This window comes from Ursus americanus, chromosome 9 (assembly GCF_024610735.1).
Source record: "Ursus americanus isolate L20-20 chromosome 9, mUrsAme1.1.p, whole genome shotgun sequence".
Lineage (NCBI taxonomy): Eukaryota > Metazoa > Chordata > Mammalia > Carnivora > Ursidae > Ursus > Ursus americanus.
The window spans coordinates 17,260,328-17,282,655 of NC_142135.1; the positions used below are offsets into that span (position 1 = coordinate 17,260,328).

The 22,328-nt window shown below is 40.4% G+C and overlaps 1 protein-coding gene across 6 annotated transcripts in view; it reads left to right on the forward strand.

Moving 5' to 3' along the window:
- Positions 1-22,328, forward strand: part of LOC148109424 (uncharacterized) — a 325,915-nt gene that overhangs the window by 221,204 nt on the left and 82,383 nt on the right. The window lies entirely within an intron of this gene.

Here is a 22,328-nt window from a genome sequence, read left to right on the forward strand (position 1 = left end):
GGGAAGAAGAGAGGAAAGGGGGAGGCAGAAGAGGTCCGGTTGGAAGATGTGAGTACCGGTGAAGTTCAGAGAGGGGCAATATTGCTGGTTTTGAAGATGGAAGAAGAAGACTATGAGCTAAAAAATGTGGGTGGCCCTTAGAAGCTGGAGAAGGTAAAGAAATGGATTCGCTTCCAGAAAAGAAGGGAACCTTGATGACACCTTGATTTTGCCCAGTGAGACCTGATATTAGACTTCTGGCCTGTTAAAACTGTAAGATAATACATTTATTACATTTTTCAGTGTTGTAGGCACATCATTTCAGTTACTAACTGTGTAGTAGAATGGGTAGGCGGTGGGCCCCGTGGGGTCAGTGGTAGGGGTGCGTGGGGTGGGGCGGGGGAACTTTGGAGTCGCTCTTTATTGGCAAAATGAAAATATAAGAGCAGGAATTAAAGGCAGAAGGGAGAAGCGGGGTCACTGAAAAAGTCAATTACCTAAGTCACCTATGGCTTTATAAAAAGGGGAACTTCACCTGTCAGGCAGCCTGATTCTTTATCGAATTGTATAACTGGCAGTGTGTTCTTTGGAGATGGATGTCTTTCAAGTGGATGTTTCAGCAGTCCAAAGCTTTTTACGTTATGATCCAGAAAGGCAATTGTCAGGCGTTTTACACTACAGCTTGCTCTCAATCAAAGCATAGTCTAGAGAAGATTGCAGGGGTGTAAGCAAACACCTGTGAGGCAGATATATACAGCACTGAGTATGAAGCTGCCTGAGAACCTAGGTAGTGACTGCACAAAGGGTTCAGGAAGGCTTCAGCTAAGGTCAGAGATCAATAATAAGAGAAGCAGATCAAGTCACTTAATAAAATAAATTTCACTCTGTATTTAGAGCTTCCTACTTGCCCTTACTTTCTGCCTTCTCTAAAAATTACAAACTTGAAGAGGTCGTGGACCATAATCTGTGTTGAAGCAGGCTAAGAAAATCATGCAGTGAATCCAGGGTTAGCTTAATATGTTAATCTCTTAAGCTTACATAGCTCTGTAGAATTCATTAGTTTCGTGTGTGTCTTATTTAAGCATCAGGAAGACTCTGAACAGAATGTAGTTCAGGTGTTTTTATCTTACAAAGGCTGAAACCACAAAGGCTAAAATGAGAAAAGTAGCATAATTGTTGGCACAACTCTTCAGTACGTGGTGTTTTCACACATATCTTGATCCTCATCATAATTATGGGTAGGTAGGGCTGGTGTTCTTGCAGTGACTTTGCTGATAAAGAAATTATGCCTGAGGGTTTGAAGTGACTGCCTGGGATCATGTAACTGTGAAGAATAAAACTGGATTCAAGCTCCAGCCTTCCTATGCCATGTCCAGCTTATTTTTAATCTATTGATTATGAGGAGCTATAAAGGATTTAGTGTCAAAGAACTCTAGCTTTGTGGGGGAGTTCAACAGTCTCTGGTTTCTCTTCTTTCCGTAAGTCCTTGAGTGAGTCACTTAACTCTTTATGCTTTAGCCTCTGTATATGTAACTGAGAATAGTGTAGGGTTGTGGTAAAGATTTGGCAAAAGGATTGTATATAGAATGCCTACTAGAACCCTGCTTGGTTCCCCAGTAGATCATCAATGAAGAATTATGATGATGATTCTTATGCAGTTGGATTTATAGGAGTTTAGGGGAGAAATCTGGCCTAGATTTCGGAGACATGGGCCTATTAAGGTCTAATACTTGTACTGAAGGAAGTTTAATAAATAACCTATTTGGTTAAGACCAGAAACTTTGAAACCTATGAACTTTCTGTAGTCTCCTGGGCACCTGTTTCAATTTTGTTGACCAAAAAGACTACACCTAACACCTGATCTCATACATAAGGGAGTCCTAGAAACTTACTTGCTCTGGCATCAGCAAGAAAAAGAAAAACATTACATTTTGTATGTAGGGTTTTCTCAAGGAATGTAAAAGCAGAATGCAGTCAGGCTTCAGGAATGAAAAAGCCACTTTCTCCACCTTTATTCTCTGCTTTTTTTTGGTATCTGCTGAGTTATTCTCTCCTCTGAAGACCAGGATTCTCTACTCCACATGCTTTTTCCTAGGTCAACATCCTTTTGTTCCAGGCCACCCATAGAGACTTGCTCAACACTTGTGGTTGAGCTTCTAATTCCTAGAAGACAAAACCTCCTTGTCCTGGCCTGGGTCAAGTGTCCTCTTCTGACTGACGTTGACCTACAGTGAGGAGGGAAGAACAGGTGGTATAGATATGACTGCTAGAGGCTATTTTGGTAAATGGGATGGGGTCCTAGAGGCTGGGCAGATAGCTCCCAAAAGTTCACAAAAGTATTCCATTCTGTCTCTCCCTATGGTTCTAACCTGACCTCATACGGTGAAATAGAGCATTATTATGAGATGCTCCATTCTCAAGAGCCCCGACCCTTTCCTATTTATTTTTGAGTCTTGAGTGCAAGACATGCAACAATACTGATTTATTAAATGCTCTCAGGCCCGGTGGTAAGCTTTCACATGCGTTACCTTATGTGATTCTCATTATAGCAGACCAACGACTAGGTGTTATTTTCCATTTTTAACTGGGAACATGAGGGCACAGAGATGTTAACATTCCTTGACCAAAGTCCACAGCTAGTGATAGAGAGGACATTCAAACCCAGTTCTGACTGGGCTGTCAAAGACCACAACATTGCCTCTTCCCTTAGCTGTCAGTACATTCTTGTCAATGGTTTGCTGTTGCCTAAAGTTTTAGTCAACTCTAAGAACTGCCTGAATTAGTGCTTTTTGGACAGAAATTTGTTTAAATATTATTTGAAAAGGAATGAATCACTGCCTTTGGAAATCTCTTCTGTGGTTTCGAGAGTGTGTGTTGCAATGATGGAGAGAGTGGTGCAGTCTAGAGAAAAGGTTGGAGGGTCTAATCCATCTGCGAACTTTTTTCTTTAATTCTGTAACATCAAGTATTAAACATATAGACACCCACACGCCTATACATTTAGGGTGAGGCTCCGAGGAGCTTTGTTGCTTTTGCTTAGTCTGGGCTGATTAGCGGTAGCAGCTCTAGGGTCTCAGGACTTGGTGGACACACCTCTCCGACCTGGTGCTGGAAAGTGTGGTAGACCTTTCCTTCCATAAGGCAAGAATACACCATGTGAAACGCATCTGCAGAGCTGTATTTACTTAGTTTCTGGTTACAGCTGTCAGGAGAAGGCTCCCTCATGTGCTGTAGCTTCTGTGCTAGCTGAGGGTGGGGAGGAGGCAGGCAACACTGAGTCTTATTATGGTGTGGACTAAAATCACCTCTTCTGTTAATGTAACAAGCCGATAGGAGTGTAACCAGAAAACTGGGATCTTATGGAGATCATGCTCATTTTTGCCCAGAGCATGCAGACTTTTTTCTTGCATGTGTGAAGTAGAATTAGTTGTATATTTAGTGAATATCCTCTCATGAATTTATTTTGTTCTTTTCCTCCTGAGTCAAGCATAGTGCTTTCTTTGATCTTTTTGATCCTGCCCATTTATGGAAAAGCTGTTTTTTTTTTTTTTTTTTCCTTTCCCTTCAAATCAGAGCTTTGTATGAAGAGCTACTGCAGACCTCCCCTGGTCATGGTCTATATTTACAGGGACCTATGATTTCCCTTGGCAGACTCTAGTTTCACTGCTTTTGTTAGCTAATCCTTGTTCAGTATAGATCTCCATCTGTTGATCTGTATCTGGGTGTGAGGGATTGGCCTACAGAGGGAGACAGAGGCTGTGTCAATGATTCAGGCTGGGGGAAAATTCCAAAAACTGGTTTGGCCACTATGTTTTGGTCAAGACTGTTGTTTTCATGATCTATATATGTGACAGCAAGTTCTGCAGAGACCAGCTATTCCTGATCACACAACAATGCAAGCATACCATAAGTCATGATTTGATGGCAAATGAAATAAAGGTGTTTCTCGGGACCTTTTAGCTTTCTTCTGTTCTGTGACAAGCCAATGGGAAACAAGTAGCAGAACAACTAGACCACACTGTTCTTTCCTCAGAAGGATCAATAGTCTAGGGAATATAAAACTGTAGTTCCTTTTGAGGATAGAATTAACCCTGTTTTACCTTGTGCTGCCTTGTTGCTCAGTGCTTTAACATTTCAGCATTATGTCTGTGAATGTTGATGGAGAGAGTGAGAACCCGAGAGAGGGTATAGTATAAAACCTTTCTGATAACCCATAGCCAAATTTCTGAATTCTAGGCTTCCTTTAAAAACAACAACAACAACAAAACCCCAAACAAAACAACCCCCAAAAAACACAGCAGCTCAAGGGTTGAGTCACAGAATTTGCTAAGAAGGTTTCCCCTGGCGTGGGAAAAATGACGAATTCCTTTATCAGAACCAGCATAGTGGTTTGACTTTCCTCCCTCCCCACCTTGTGTTGATCAAGTGAACTGGGGACTCCTTAGACTCCCTTCCTGTTCTAGGACAAATAGGATGAGTTTCTTTGGTGGAAGGGATACCCCTTCACCCAAAAGAATGAGAAGTAGGGGGAGATTTAGTTTTCTATTAGGGTTTTTATAAGTAGGTAGGACTCCCAAGAGAAGGACTGGCACTGCCATGGGAGGAGGCCCCAAACACATCTGTGTATTTAGGTACATGGAGCTGTAGGAACAAGGAATCAGCAATGTGAGCATTGCTAAAGGATTTATGACTTGACAATTTTAGTATCTCAGGACTTTAGAAGGAGCTGTGTTTGTCCTGGGTAGATGGGACAGTTTATAAGCTTGGAGGAGATACTGCACAAGCATAAGACAGTTGCTCATGCTAGCAGAGCCTTACCTTGAAATTCCTTACCTGTAGTGTGCTGGTAAATGTTTAACAACTGGATCTCTTTTAAAAATCTGGGTTTTAGTGTTTGTAGTTTTCCTAATATAAATATTTGCAATATTCCTTCAGTGGCTGGTTTCAAGGTACCAATGAGACCTTGCAGATGGCAGAGTTGGAAAGAAGTGTGCACACTCAACTCGTGTGAGTTGGTGCCAGTAGGCTCCAGCATACATTGTCCCTTACCCTCCTGCAACATCCTTATGTGCCCAGAGTCTGCCAGTGTAAGGCACCGGAACCCAGACATTCACTCTTATTTCTGGACAAAGAGTGCTTGACTTGAATGTTGTCTCCTTGACTAATTTTGTGAAGTGGATTGAAAGAATTTAGTAACCTTCACTTCTTTCCTCTGGGACAACCAGTAGTATGTTAAAAACTGACACCAGTATTTCTTCATGATGAATCATTTTCTTCTTGGGTCCAATCTGGAAGATATTATGTCTACCCAAATACCAGAGGCTGTAAGTTTCTCTCCCATCACGGCAGAGACACACAGACATGGCTTACTGAATACTGAAGTAGGAGAAACTGTGTTGTTCTAGTAGTGAATTAATAAAGCAGCCAGTTCTAGAATTTTAAGTGACAGGTGTTAGAATTTTTGTAGAGAGTATTGGCAGAAATCAAAACCTCATAAGAACTCATAAAAATACATTTGCGAACCACCCTGTAGTTAATAAAAGATGAATGTTGAGCAACTGCAATCTGGGAGATGGGTGTTCTCTGAAAGTAGTATCGAATGCTCAGATTCAAAAGTGTAACCAGCACAGCACAGACTAGAAAGAACAAAACAGAAAGGAATGCTGACTGGATGGAGTTGAGATGCTTCGCTTAGGATCTAGGAGTCGGTGGTCCTGGTGCATTAGTGTTTTAATGTGCATCAAATATCATGGAGGGGATTTGTTTGAAGTCCAGGTTCTCTGGTATGGCAGATGCTGTCAGTACACTGCACATTTCCTGGGCTCCTCCTGTTCCTGTTCTGCCTCCAGAGACCTCACACCACCAGTACTTACCACTCTCTGCCTGGACTTTACCTCTGACTCAACCTGAATGCGTGGCAGGCTGGAAATTCCAGAGAGTTGGTGCACTCTCAAACATTCATGAATGGGAATTGGAACATAACCTAGTTCCTTAACGTTTAAATGGTATAACTTTGGGATATGGCTACCTTAGTGGTTCTCAGTGTGTTCCAGGACCCTCTGGGGAACCCTAAATCCTTTGGGTGTGAGAGATCAAAATCATTTTGATTTATACCAGGATATTGTTGCCTCTTTCACTCTGCTTTTTCTTGTAAGGATACAGTAGAATTTCCTAGAGCTGGTAATATCATGCCTAGGATGGCTAACGGAATTTGTGCTTGTGAGTCTAAAAAACTTAGTTTTAATGGGATCCCTGGCTGGCTCAGTTGGTAAAGCATGTGACTCTTGATCTCGGGCTTGTAAGTTCGAGCCCCATGCTGGGTGTAGAGATTACTTAATCTTAAAAATGATTAGTTTTAATATCTAATATGGTAGGAATCAGTGGCTAGAACTCACACAAACTTGTAAGAGGATAAAGGGCTCTGAGACCAAAACATTTGAGAACCATGGCTCTTTACCACCTCCCAGACCCAGAAAAATTCAGCCCTGGGTGTCAAAGCAGTGAACTACTCCTTAACCTGCTTAGTGTTGGTTCCTTCCCATCCCTGCCTCATTTTCCCTTACCAATTCTGGTCTCAGGGTCTGCTGCTAGAGAATCCAAGCTGAGGCACTGGAAATTTTGGGTGATGCCTGGGAATTGACATTTTAATAAGCAGCCTGAGTGAGTCTAATGTGGATGGCACACGGACCTTGCCTTGCTAAGATTTTTCACACATTCCTTACAAAGAGTGGGAGTAGGATGTGGAGGGTATTGGGAATTTGCACTTGAACCACCGAAACGTACAGTATATGTACATGCACAAACACATACATGATCACTTGAAGAGTTTAACTCTTAGTGCTTGTAAATTCAGATCGTTTCAACTCCCTGCTCCCCAGGGTTTTCTTAATCTCCACATCAGTGTTTCTTTTTAATTCTTTAATTTATACAGAAGACAAATATCTCTATACTGACTATTCCATATGGTTCTAGTTCTGTAGTGAGAGTCGATTCAATTTGAAGTGCATTGTTTTAATTGCTGGCATTTTAAAAGTCTGAGTTAAAAGATACTCCCAGTGTTGTCTACCATGTATCCAAATCAGGTGCCTAGTGTCCAGAGTGGCAGCTTGAGCAGTGTATGTTAGGGAAAGTTATCAGTATTTGTACTGATGTCTGCATTGAAATGTTCATTACCCTATACCAAGACTTCATACATGAATGAAGCTGCATGGGTGTCAGTCAGTATAGTATAGAAAGATGTGGTTTTGAGTTCCTAAACAGCTGTGTGACTAAGTTTATGGAAATTACAAGAGAAAAAATGTAAAACTAAGCCCAGTGAAACTTCCAAGTAAATGCTCTATAGATGTTAGCTGCTATTACAATTACTATCAGGTCTTAAGTATAAGCCAAATTTTTAACCCTTTTTTTTTTATGTCTTTAAGTTTTTATTTAAATCCCAGCTAACATACAGTGTAAGTTTAGTTTCAGGTGTACGATTTAGTGATTCAGCACTTCCATACAACACCCAGTGCTCCTCAAAACAAGCACCCTTCCTAATCCCCATCACCTATTTCATCCATCCCCCCCCCGCCCCCAGCCTCCCTTTTGGTAACCATCAATTCTCTATAGTTTAGAGTCTGTTTCTTTGTCTCCTTTTTTCCCTTTGCTCATTTGTTTCTTAAATTCCACATAGGGGTGAAATTATGGTGTTTGTCTTTCTCTGGCTTATTTCACTTAGCATAATACTCTTTCACTCTATCCTTATTCTTGCAAATCGCAAGATTTCATTCTTTTTCTTATGGCTGAGTAATATTCCATTTTGTGTGTATATGTGTGTGTGTATCCATACATATATGATATATACCATATCTCTTTTATCCGTTCTTTAGTCAATGGGCACTTGGGGTCTTTCCATAGTTTGGCTATTGTTGATACTGCTGCTATAAACATTGGGGTGCATATATCCCTTGGAATTAGTATTTTTGTATTCTTTAAGTACCTAATAGTGTGATTGCTGGATCATAGGATACTCTTATTTCTAACTTTTTGAGGAACCTCCATACTGTTTTTCCAGAGTGGCTGCACCAGTTTGCATTCCCACCAGTAGTGCAGGAGGGTTCCCCTTTCTCTACATCCTTGCCCGTACCTGTTGTTTCTTGTGTTGTTGATTTTTTTTTTTAAGCCATTCTGATTAGGTGTAAGGTGATACCTCATTGTAGTTTGATTTCTATGTCCCTGATCAGTGATGTTGAGTATCTTTTCATGTGTTTGTTGGCTATCTGTATGCCTTCTTTGGAAAAATGTTTATTCATGTCTTCTGCCCATTTTTAATTGGGTTATTCATTTTTTAGGTGTTGTATAAGTTCTTTAAGTATTTTAGGAGCTAGCCTTTATCAAATAGATCCTTTGCAAATATCTTCTCCTATTCAGTAGGTTGCCTTTTAGCTTAGTTGATTGTTTCCTTTGCTGTGCAGAAGCTTTTTAGTTTGATGTAGTCCCAATAGTTTATTTTTGCTTTTGTGTCCCTTGCCTCAGGAGACCCATCTAGAAGTTGCTACGGCGGATGTTAAAGAGTTACTGCCTGTGCTCTCTTCTAGGATTTTTATGGTTTCATGTTTCACGTTTAGGTCTTGTAACCATTTTGAATTGATTTTTGAGTATGGTATGAGAAAATGGTCCAGTTTCTTAATCTAGTCATCTGTTGAAGGGCATCTAGGCTCCTTCCACAATTTAGCTATTGTGGACAATGCTGCTATGAACATTGGGGTGCATATGGCCCTTCTCTTCACTACGTCTGTATCTTTGGGGTAAACACCCAGTAGTGCAATGGCTGGATCATAGGGTAGCTCAATTTTTAACTTTTTAAGGGACCTCCACACTGTTTTCCAGAGTGGCTGTACCAACTTGCATTCCCACCAACAATGAAGGAAGGATACCCTTTCTCCACATCCTCTCCAACAATTGTTGTTTCTTGCCTTGTCAATTTTTGCCATTCTTACTGGTGTAAGGTGGTATCTTAGTGTGATTTTGATTTGAATTTCCCTGATGGCTATTGATTTTGAACATTTTTTCATGTGTCCGTTAGCCATTTGTATGTCATCATTGGAAAAGTGTCTGTTCATATCTTCTGCCCATTTTATGATTTGTTTATTTGTTTCTTGTGTATTGAGTTTGAGAAGTTCTTTGTAGATCTTGGATACCAGTCCTTTATCTGTAGTGTCATTTGCAAATATACAATGGAATATTACTCAGCTATCAAAAAGAACGATTTCTCAACATTTGCTGCAACATGGACGGCACTGGAGGAGATAATGCTAAGTGAAATAAGTCAAGCAGAGAAAGACAATTATCATATGGTTTCTCTCATCTATGGAACATAACTAGGAAGATCGGTAGGGGAAGAAAGGGATAAAGAAAGGGGGGGTAATCAGAAGGGGGAATAAAGCATGAGAGACTATGGACTCTGAGAGGCAAACTGAGGGCTTCAGAGGGGAGGGGAATGGGGGAATGGGATAGGCTGGTGATGGGTATTAAGGAGGGCACGTATTGCATGGTGCACTGGGTGTTATACGCAACTAATGAATCATCGAACTTTACATAAAAAAATATATAAAAAAAATGGTCCAGTTTCATTCTTTTGCATGTTACTGTCAAGTTTTTCCAACACCATTTGTTGGAGAAACCTTTTCCTATTGGATATTCTTCTTTGTCAAAGATTAATTGACCATATAGTTGTGGGTTCATTTCTGTAAACCTCAAGAACTTATTATACTACTAGCAGATGAGAAATCATACAAGAGTGTTCAAAACCAATACAAGAGTAAAAAACTAGGTATCGAAGGACAGGACACAACCTCAGAGACCCAAAGTTCAGAGAAGGGAATCAGAAACTTGTAGTGAAGAGAGAAAGTTCCACAGTTGGTTGAGCCACTTGAAGCAGTTGTCTTGGAAAACCAGTTGGCTTTCTTGTTTCCAAACAATAGCATCAGCTCCCATTTTCCTCTGCAAATTGAGTATGCAATGCATAAGGCCACCAAAGTTTGGGTCACTTCTCATAGCAAATGTCCCAAGTTGAAATATAGGCTACTACTATGTGTCAGCACACATGGGACACTGTGAAAGGTCCCTAGGGACCTTTTACCTCCTGTGACTCAGTGATGCTGCTTCTCTCTTGTTCTTCAAAGGTATTTTATCACATTCACTTAGAAACTTTCCTGGGAGGAATTACAGTTATTATTCCCGTTCTTGTTTTGGAGTTGGAAAAATTGAGGTGCCAAGTTTACCAGTCTGATGTCATTCCTTTGGAACTTCCAAGAGAGTATCTTTATCATAGGAACATTTCTCTCCATTCTTCACTTGGAAAAAGTAATCCAAAATGAGTTCCATTTTTGTATATGTGAGTGTAAGCACATTGGTGTATACATGTTTTTGAAGCACAGGCCTATGAAGAAGGGATTTTTAATTGTGTAAGTGGGCCTTATTCTCATGAAGAAAAATGTATTGTTGGTCTTTCCCTTGTTTGGATAGGTCAGTTCTCACCCTGCTATATCCTATGATCATTATTATTATTATAATTTCATTGATTCTAAGAGACCACTGATTTTTTTTTAAGACCTTATTTTTTTTGTACTATCAAAAAGGAAGAAATGATGCTGCTAAGTCCTGACCTAATGAGCTTTCCAAGCACTTAGAATTTCGACTCCTAATTCTTAAGGTCTTTTTGACTTAGATAGAAAAGTGTATTGTATCATTTTTGTATGTATAAGCTATAAACTATATAAAATATCATTAAGGTATTAAAGCCTCTTCACATTTCACATGCATATCCTTTGAATCATTTTAAAACTCAGTATTTTGTTTTGCCACTAGCATCCTCTGTATTGTCTAAGATGCTCACACTATTTCTTCAATTTTGATGTTGGCATTTTCCCATTTGTTGTTTTGGTCCCCCCCCCCCCCCCCCCCGCCCAGCACGCGATTGAATCCCATGTTGCCAGCCAGAAGTTAAGCAGTTTGTTTAAAGTCAGTGAAGTTTTGACACATTGAAATTTGGCAGTATAATGCAGTCCTGAATGATGCATAACTTGGTCACACGGGTACTTCATTGCTTTGAGATTAAACTCTCTTGTGCAATTTGGCAACTTTTCCTGTCTTCAGTTGCATTGCTTGATATGTGATAGGAAATCTTTTGGCATGTGTTTCAGTAATCAGATGTTAAACAAAACTTCATCCAGTTGTGAATATGCTTTGCCAGAAAATATGGAATTGTGGTTGTACCAGTCAGAGTGGGTATAGATCATGCCAAAATCTCAGTGACTTAAAACCACAGAGTTTATTTCTTGCTCATGCTACGTGCTCTCCCAGGTTGGCTGAGAGCATTTCTCCACGTCACCCTCTCTCCAGGACCCATGTTGATGGAATAGTCACTGTTGGGAACATTGCTGGTCATTGTGGTCAAGAGAAAAAGAAGTGATACATTGCTTACTGCTCTTAAAGTTACCCATGCCACTGGTGCTCCCATTTCTCTGGCCAAGGCATGTCCTATGGCCACACCCATCTCCAAGGTTTTAGAGAAGTGCAATCACACTAAATGTCTGGAAGAAGTGGGGTTATTTGGTAGACAGAGATAATGGTTACCACCATTTATGCTTCTCCCAAAATACTCTGCATGTGACAAAGAGAACGAACTCTCCTCTTTCCCACAAAGGAATCAGCTCACAAGTTCAACCCCTTTCCTGCACCCAGCTTGAAAGGCAGGATTACTAGATGATGTAAGGGTTTTTTTTTTTTTTTTTTCCACTGGGGAAAGTGTGTAGTGACTTCTATAACAGGTTTGAATGTAGTTCCTCTTGATTCAGAGACCACTTGTTCTGCCCACCCAACCCATAATTCTTACAAAGGATAAGGATAGAATAGGGACACTACAACGATACTTTTGTTCATATAGGGCAAGAATGAGAGGGATACAGTAGTCACTTTTCTAATTTTTTCTTTAAAAAAAAAAGATTTTATTATTTGACAGAGAGAGACAACGAGAGAGGGAACACAAGCAGGGGGAGTGGGAGAGGAAGAAGCAGGCTCCCAGCGGAGCAGGAAGCCTGGTGAGGGGCTTAATCCCAGGACCCTGGGATCAGGCCCTGAGCTGAAGGCAGACGCTTAACAACTGAGCCGCCCAGATGCCCCAATAGTAGTCACTTTTCTGAAGCAATTTTGAAATCCCACTGGGCAGATACTGAAGATCTACCTTGGTGGCAAATGTCCCTTGATTAACCTTGCGGGGGGGCACTCAGGGGTTGTCTTCCAACTCTGCTGTTATTTGTGAACTTCAGATCCACCCTCTATGGAAATATTCTTTTCCATCATTCTCTTTGACCACATCTGCAGTAGGCATTGGCAAATGCACCCTACTTTGGGTCTGAATGCTGTCTTAGCCTCCAATGGCATTTAGATGATTAAAAAACTCAAAGTTGCTTTTAAGTCTCAAACAGTACAGTTACTTTTTTAATCCAAGTTGGTAGTTCTTTCGGTAATGTAATCTTCTCAGAGTTTCTTAATCTTTTTAATCTCGATCAGCTTCATGTGCCAATAGAGGCTACAGAATTCTCTTACAAATATGCTCCTTAGATTGCTTTATTTTTCTCTTCCTCTCCACTTAATTGTGGAGAAGTCTATTTCCCTTAAGACCTTTTAAGACTAGTATCTGACAAGTGTTTTAATTTGAAACAACTTAATCTGGTGGTTCTCTGGTGTGGGTGGGGGTTGGAATGGAGAAGAAGCCCTGATTTGTAGTGTGTCTCATTCAGGTTGCTAGAACAAATTACCATAAACTTAAATAATTCTTACAGTTCTGAAGGCTGGAAGTCCAAGATCAGAGTGCCAGCATGGTGGGGATCTTGGTGAATGCTCTCTTCCTGGTTTACAGATGGCCATCTTCTCATGTACCCTCACTTAAGGGAGAGAGCTAGTTAGCTGTTTGGCCCCTTCTTTTAAGGACACCAGTCCCATGCATGAGGATGCCGCTCTCATGAATTGCTTAGCTCTTAAAGGCCCCACCTTCAGATACCATCACATTGGGATTAGGGTTTCAACAGAGAAATTAGGAGGGACACAAATACTCAGTTTTTTGAATAGCATTTGCTGATTTCCAGAGTAAAACTACTCCACCATGGCCCATTTCAAGCTACCAACATACAATCACTGATTATACAGTGTGTCCTCCACAGAGATGTGATAATAACCTCAAGAGCACAGATAATAGCAAAATGTCACAAAATAATTAGAAAGTGCATTTTGAGTATTATCTTTGTTTTTAATATAATTTGTTATTTCAAATAATGGCTATAGTTAACAGCGGTCTTACAAATTTCTAGAACTTGCTCATACTAGCTCAGTAAGGGCCAATGACTAAGTTCATCACACTGTGGCCTTAATCCATTTAGATATTCTGTGAGTGTGATGGCCATGTACTTGATTTTTTTTTTTTTTCCTGTGAGGCTGAGCTTTAACTGCCCGTTGTTACTTCACTCATTTGTCAGTTTTGGGATTGAAAAGCAGTTGCCTCAAGTTTTAGAATAGGCAGCTGAGAGCAGAAGAACCTTCCAACTTATAAAAAATAAATTTTGGAGTATTTTGTTACATAGCAATGTCTAACCTATATACCCAACTGGCCAAAACCAAAAGTAGACTTACATAGGTTAAAGTGAGAATTCACAGTTTAGATTCAAAGTGTAGTGTTCAAAAACTGGACTGGGATGGACAGGCCTTTGGGAACAGCTGGGATCTGGGAACAATAGAAAACAGATTTCACTATTGGAACTCTCTGTCATCTCTGCTGCTTTCTGTGTGTCAGTATTTTTTTTTCTCACTAACTTCCTCTACTTCATGAGTTTTTAAAAGCTTTTGTCTTGTTTTTGGTCTTGGAGTCACCACCACAGTGTTAGTTTAACACCAGTTTAAAAATCCTAAGAAAAAGCTATCATCTAATTTGGGATTGGTGCCCGCTCATTGACCAATACGTTGATTAAGGGAGTGGGGGTAGGGAGGCAGGTAGTTATGCTTGATCTTCAGGAGTTAGGTATCTACCCTGACTGTAGCAGCTCATTTTACCATCTAGATTGTGGAGTGAAAGTTGTGCAGTTATCTGGACAAGGCAAAGCCATCCATTATAGTGTACCCTGCACACGTCTGCATGTACCCTAGTAACAGAAGAAATTATACAGAGGTACCTGAGGGTTTACCTTTACCAATAGCTTATTTTATCATCCATCCATACAAATGAATGGACTCTCTGGACTGTTTGATGTAAACAGAGAAGAAGGTATTCAGGTGTCTTTTAAGCTGAATCTCAAAATATTTTAAAATAACTTGTGCATTGAGACAGGTTGGCTCTATGATCAGTTTTAAGGTTATAGATTGTAACTATTTTCACATAAAACTTCACAAGTGCACAGTTTTAAACTCTAGGGTAAAATTTATCAGTGTTGGAATTAAAGCCTCTAAATGAGTGGATTAGAAGTCAAGGGAAAGTAGAGAAGACAAGTGGTAAGACAGAATTCCTGTCTTAGAATTGAGGGCAAATAAACTGATAAAAATGTTCTCCTGCCTGGAGACTAGCGGTTAGGTATCTATGAACTCTGTGACACCAGACATCTTTATGGGGAACAGAAAAGTCCAGCCCATTGCAAGGAGAGTCTCATTCAGCTTTAAGATTCAATGATGCCCAATTTCTTTCCTTTTGAATAGGGTCCTGGTGAAGAAATGCCTGCCTGAGAGTAATGGAGAGGTTGGGGCTGGTGTGGGGACAGGATGTGTCTCATCCTACAAAGATAGAGACTTGATTCATGAAGGGGGATGCCAAGGTCAATATAAAAAAATTCAAAATCAGGCTGCCTTTTTAGTAATTGAGGAAGAGATTTCATGAAGTAGGGCCAAAACAAAGGAGGCTGTTATGGGCTGTATGTACCCCCAAAGTTCATATGTTGCAGCCCTAGTCCCCACTGTGATGGTATTTGGAAGTAGCATTGGAAGATAATTAGGTCATGACAGTGGAACACTCATGATGGGATTAGCATCCTTATAAGGAGAGACAGGAGAGTGCTAACTGGCATGTGTTTGCTTGTATGCCCTCTTCCCCACCATGTGAAGATACAGCAAGGAGGTGGCCAACTACAAGTCAGGAAGAGAGCTCTCACCAAGAACTGAATCTACCAGTATCTTGATCTTAGATTTTCCAGTCTCCAGAAGTGTGAGAAATTTGTGTCTTAAGCTACCCAGCTTTTGGTATTTTTATGGCAGTCTGAACTAAGACAGATGCTAGTGCATCAGGAAAATTGAGTGAGCAGGGACAAACCAGACAGACACAATCAGTAGCAAGTCCATAGACAAGAGTGTTGGTACCATTAGTGGCTAGATACTATGGTCTGGAGCCATATTGCTTGGAAGGGTGTGACTTGTTATAGGTACTGCGCAAGATGGGCAGAATCAGTCCTAGTTGAGGCTGAATATATACTATGGCAACAAAGAAAAATTGATTATATTTCTGTTTCATATATGTGGCGTTAGGCTTGGAGTGACATTGAAAGAAGCAGAAAAGGGTAAGGGTGTGGAGGTGAGTGGCCTAATTTGTTGGGTAAGAGAAGGGAGAAAAGATTTGTTCATAAAATGCTCCTGGGCAAAGCTGGCCATATTTAATTTACTGGTCTAATGGTCACAGTTGGGGTAGGGTTGGCCTATTTCCCTGGAGTATCGTGAGGATTCTTACTGATGGGATAGTTGAATGTTTTCCACAAAGTCCAAATGTGCATCATTTAAAATACTCCCTGCTAAGGCATTGCTTTTAGGAAGGCCTAGATGTTTAATCAAGCTGATTTTTAAAAAATATTTAAAACACAGATTCTACTTTTAATGACAATAAGTGATTCTAATCACAATTTCCTTATGCTATGTAAACTTACGTTTTATATTTAAGGTGAATATTACTGAACCTATTAAGAAATCTTCTCAACTTATTTGCTGTGTGTTATTTTTTTAGAGTATATATTCGTTAAGACCTAGTGCATTCACTTGCTCTGAATTTCTTCCAAACACATTAAATGATTATGTATTATGATTAATCACAGATTTTTAAAATAACCTATCATACTTTGCCATTTTTTTCCTTTTGTTTCCCTCTGTCCAGTTTTTTCTTTTTTCTTTTTTTTTAAACAAGAAACCAGATTCCTAGAGAAACTTCTTGGCACAGATACCGATTCTCCCATACTGGTAGACAGCCATGCTGCTGTAATTGGGTTTCCCAGTGGGATAGGGTATCTGAAGTCAGGTTGTTTTCAAAAGTTAGGCACTGGGGCCCTGGCTGTGACAGTACAGTCCTATTCAGTCTTTTATTATTCTTGTTCTGTAACCTGACTTTGGTCCAGGAAGAGGAAATCCTTGGGCTTAATTGAAGACAATCAGCCTAAGGTCAGGAGGGTAATGCTAACCAGACTGTAGGTAAAGGTAGTGTGGAAATAAGGAAGAAGGTACGAATGGAGTGGATTCAAAGCTTAGACCCAAAGATGGAAACCAAATGCACCTGGAAGGGAAAATATACTTGAACCCTAAAACCTAGAGAACCCTAGGGAGATATAAAAATACCTCAAGGTTATTTAGTTTATTGCCTTTCCACTTCCCTGGTGGCTTGTCCAGCTGTTACCCCAGTTTGGGCAGGCTGTTTGTAGGTATGATTTTTAGGAGTTTATCATGGGGTGCTTGCTAGGGCAGCTGCTGGTAAAAGGGCCCTCAATGCCTTCATTATATGTCAGCTCCCAGTCTTCACAGTTCCTGATATTAAACTGCTTTGATTGGAGATTATATAGTGTTTCATTTAAATTTTAAATGGCACATTGCCGTGTGCTTTTAGGTAATCCGTAATGTGCCTCCGGGTATAGCACCAGTTTTATGTAGGTGTCTAAATCCCACAGGAGAGTGAGAATGCTTTAGATCAAAATGACTATCCAGCCCCGTGTAGGACCGTCTGTCAGTGAGCTGTGTTGCCCCTTTCAGTCTTGGATATGGCTAATAAAATATCATATGAAAGTTACTGATTACTTGATGGATTGTCCTTTGCAGAAGCCATTGAGAGTAGGCCTTAAGTCTTCCCTGAAAGTTAGCTGTTAATACCATTTTACAGAGGAGGAAATCAAAGGTTTAAATGAGACTCAGAAATTCTTATCGGCTAGCATTACGGTCAGAAAGCTAGATGATAGAAACCATGCTTAGATCTGAATCCCGTTTCTGTTGCGTATTACCTGTGTTACTCTGAGTGAGTTATTTAATCTTAGTTTTCTATTTTCCCATCTGAAAGTAAGATTAATGCTAGTTTCCGCCTCATAGGGTTATTATGAGGAATGAGTTAATATTTCTAAAGCATTTAGAAAGGTGACTGGTACGTGATAAGAAGCATTCATATAGGTCCATAGTCTCTTACCTGAAACCTTGAGGGACAGACATTTTGGAATTGAGAATTTTTCAGATTTTGAAAGATGATGGGAGACAAAGATTCGTTTTACCTAGTAGCTACAGCAGGGTCTGGGCATACTGTAATCAAACATATTGACAGTTCTGTAGCCCCAAATGGATGAATACTTATGTTTAGTGGGAAAAATGTATAAATGTTAGTTTAAGCCAAGTTTAGGTCCTAAGTTACAAAAACCTAAAGAGGTTTTCAGAGCCTCTTTATATTTTGAAATTAGGGATGAGGGATTATAGATATGAAGTAAGGGTGAACGGTAAATTATTAGAATCCAGAAATTTCCAAGGACAAGGCTAGAATTTTGAGTCAATCTTCTTTTACAGTTTTGCACAATGAAAAGGAAGAACCTAAGTGGTTTGCTCAAGGTCATATAACTGTACCTGTCAGATACGGGACCAGATCTTTTCTTTTTTAATGTTTTTTTTATTATGTTAGTCACCATACAGTACGGCCCTGGTTTTTGATGTAAAGTTCGATGATTCATTAGTTGCATATAACACCCAGTGCACCATGCAATACATGCCCTCCTTACTACCCATCACCAGCCTATACCATTCCCCCATCTCCCTCCCCTCTGAAGTCCTCAGTTTGTCTCTCAGAGTCCATAGTCTCTCATGCTTCATTTCCCCCTTCTGATTACCCCCCTTTCTTTATCCCCTTCTTCCCCTACCGATCTTCCTAGTTCTTATGTTCCATAGATGAGTGAAACCATATGATAATTGTCTTTCTCTGCTTGACTTATTTCATTTAGCGTTATCTCCTCCAGTCCCGTCCATGTTGTTGCAAATATTGAGAAATCATTCGTTTTGATAGCTGAGTAATATTCCATTGTACATATGGACCACAACTTCTTAATCCAGTCATCTGTTGAAGGGCATCTCGGCTCCTTCCACGATTTAGCTATTGTGGACAGTGCTGCTATGAACACTGGGGTGCATAGGGCCCTTCTCTTCACTACGTTTGTATCTTTGGGGTAAATACCCAGTAGTGCAATGGCTGGATCTTAGGGTAGCTCAATTTTTAACTTTTTAAGGGACCTCCACACTGTTTTCCAGAGTGGCTGTACCAACTTGCATTCCCACCAACAATGTAGGAGGGATCCCCTTTCTCCACATCCTCTCCAGCAATTGTTGTTTCTTGCCTTGTCAATTTTTGCCATTCTAACTGGCGTAAGGTGGTATCTTAGTGTGGTTTTGATTTGAATTTCCCTGATGGCTAATGATTTTGAACATTTTTTCATGTGTCTGTTAGCCATTTGTATGTCATCATTGGAAAAGTGTCTGTTCATATCTTCTGCCCATTTTTTGATTTGTTTATTTGTTTCTCGTGTATTGAGTTTGAGAAGTTCTTTGTAGATCTTGGATACCAGTCTTTTATCTGTAGTGTCGTTTGCAAATATCTTCTCCCATTCCGTGGGCTGCCTCTTAGTTTTTTTGACTGTTTCCTTGGCTGTGCAGAAGCTTTTTATCTTGATGAAGTCCCACAAGTTCATTTTATCTTTTGTTTCTCTTGCCTTTGGAGATGTGTCATGAAAAAGGTTGCTTTGGCCAATGGGACCAGATCTTTTGCTTCCTGCTGTTGAGTCCAGTATTCTGCACTAAACATAAATGTTTTCAAAAACATACTGCCCACCTCAAAACACTAATCCCATGGAATAATATGATACCTAATCAAAAGAATTATGGGATTCTTTGCTATGGAAACCTGTTTTTTTTTTTTAACCTTAATTCTAATGAACATTGTGAATCTATGAAAGGGCAATATGTTGCACACCTTTCCTAAATTTATTTTTCCATACATTCCTTATTGTGAGAACATTTCACAGAGCACACTTTGGGTCATTCTGGTTTGCATTATTCTAAACAGAACAACCTTTAATGATCACTGCACTGAAAGGATACGGGCAAGGTAGTGATTCCTATAAGAAATGGCCCATTCTTTCTAGGGGCATCATTCAAGGGGATCTTCATGGTTCCCAAGCTCTATGCTTCTAGATGAGGTTGGCTTGATTGAAAAGGCACTAGGATACTCAGAATTAAGGGATTCAGGAATCGGAATGTAGCAATTTCTAAGAATGAAGTCCTGAGTATTTGTGGAAGACATCGTTACAAATCATGGTTTTTTTTTTTGTTTTTTTTGTTTTTTTTTTTTGCGCAAAGAATGTGGGGTTCATAGGTAAACAAAATTTTTATGGGTTCACCGACTTCATTTTATCTCCAATCCCTCAACTCCATTAGAGCAGCATAATTTCCTTATCCTTCAGCTATTGAAGAATTTCTGTTTCATCATTTTTACCACAAGGCAATGAGGGGGTTGATGCTTACAACATCTGTGGGTAAATCCATGGCTTGGATTGAAATGAACCTTGTGGTATGTATGCCCACGAGTCTTCTAAAGAAAACATGGTTCCTTTTAATGTTAAGATATTCCAGAAACGTTGCACAGACCCTTAGAGATGAGTTGTTCCTGAAATAATAGCAGTTCTTTTGGATATGCAATGAGAGCGGTACATTATGTGCTTGAAGCATGTTGTTCTAAGGCACTTTTGGAACACTTGGTTAGAAATTGGCTGTTATGAATTCAATGCTGTTCTGTATTTCTGTGAAATCTCTTGTCCCTTAAATAGTTGCTGTTGGTTTCTCTTACAGTCAACTGGCTTTGCTTCCAAGTTGATGATATTCTTTATTTAAAAAATGTTCACTGCTTTAGGAGTGAAACTTGTAATTGTGGACTTCATCTGTGCTACCAGCAGCATAGTAAGTTTCCTTAAAAGGACCTTTGGTGCTTGCTTTGGTATACATTAGCATCAGTCAGGATCTTTCAAAGTACACGGTACCCAGGCTACACCTGGCAATTACATCAAAATTTCTGGGTATGGGATCCTAGGATTGTTTTTTGTTTTTGTTTTTTCTTCAAGTCTGAAGATGACTGTGTTACCGAAGTTGAGAAACGCTATCTTAGTCAAAATAGGTAGTTTATCCCACCTGATTTGGGTATCATTCATTAGCCATATCTCAGGGGTTATAATCTAGTGTCCTATAAGCCGAATCTAGCCTAAAGATCTGTTCTGGTTGGCCAGCATAGAACGATATTAAATACACTTGAATTAGAGAGCGCTTATGCAAGGTTCATACTCTCCATTGGCCCCAGTCTCCATAATCTCTTGTGTTAATACCCAGCTGCTTTTCAAACTTATTATACCTGCTTGGCTACTATAGGTTGGAATTTCTGATCACTGAAATACCTGGAGGGGTTCTGTAGTTCAATACTACATAAGATTAACTGAGAATGACAAAACCTACACTAAAGGCTGAAAATAGTTACTGTTCATAGAAGCAGAGATTCCTACTTCTCCCCTCATAATAGAGTTCCGTTGGGGCAAAGAGCACCCTGGGGTGCTAGGCAAACTGAAACCCTAATTGGTGTCTATCACATGTGCTTAGTGGCAGTGGAATTGAGTGAAATGGACTCCTTCCCTGAGAGGAGTAAATGAAGCTGACATCCTCTCTGAGGGAGAGGCAAGAAGAAAATAGAAATAAAGTAGTAAGGGAGAGGGTTGAAAGTGAGAGTCCAGATGAGGAAGGGCTCCTGAGTGGTGTTCTGACTCTGGGTGATGGAGGAATCTTGTGGCTTCCTTCACCTGGAGGGGCACAGTGAGTGTGGCAGGTGTCAGGGTTTAAGCTGGCTGGTTGCTGGGTCTGCCTTTCCCTCACATTTCAGGTTCAGGTATTCCACATCCATACACACAAGGTCCAGTGAATGCAAGTAATTCAGCTGTTTATTACTCAGGGGTGGACAAAGTGAGGGGAGTCCTTAGAAGGGTCCTGCTGGCAAGGTGGGGCTCTAATGTTTGGGCAGAAAGAGTTCCTGATCATGGAGACAAAACAGGACAGGCGCCGTCTTGGATTTTTGAGTAATACCAGGGCAGACTAATTTCTATTGGCGTGTCCTCAAGTGTGTGTGTGTGTGTGTGTGTGTGTGTGTGTGTGTGTGTCCGTCCGTCCGCCCATCCCCATCCGTGGAGTTAAGTTGCTCTGCATGTAACTTACAAGGCTAGCAGAAGTGAATCAAGTATGATGTACAGGGAAAGAGAGCCCTTTCATTCAATAATTCAAATTGTATTAAGCAGCTACTATGTGTGGACTCTGTGATCCAAATAGTTATGATCCCTGGGCAGAGAGTGACTAACACACAAACATACATTATATCCAAGGGTAAGGATGTGACTGGGGTGGGATGTCCCTTTATAGTCAGGGAAAGCCTCTCTGCTAAGGTGACCTTTGCGCAGAGCCTGAATGAAGGAAAAGAGGGAATTTATAAAGCTACATGGGCAGAGCATGCCAGTAGGGGCACCAGTTAGCGCAAAGGCTGAAGGTAGGAGCATGCTTGGTGGCGGAGAGGCAAGGAGTCCAGTGTCCTTGCAGTGGAGGAAGCAAGGTGAAGGCCAGGTCCTGTGGTCAATTTTGATGGTATAGTTAGGAGCTTGGGTCCCCTCCCCCCACCTTCTTTTTAGCATGAGAAGAGAAGTCACTGGAAGATTCTGAGCAGTGGAAGGAACAATCTGATCGACTATATAGCACTCATATATAGAACTTGTTGGTGCACACGTTTATTGCAAGGGAGCAGGTATGTGGGTCAGAACTACGAGAAGGGGGTAAGAGGAAGGGAGATAAATTTATTCTCCTACTGCATACACCATCCTAAGAAAATGAGACTGGAAAACTGTCATGAGTTAATTTGCCAGGGGTGGAATTTGTTTAAAAAGTAAAGAAAGAAGGAAAAAAAAGCCCTGAGCCTTTCACATAAAACATACACTGGGGGAAAGGAAAGATGGTTAAACTTGAAGCGCTCCCAGAACAGA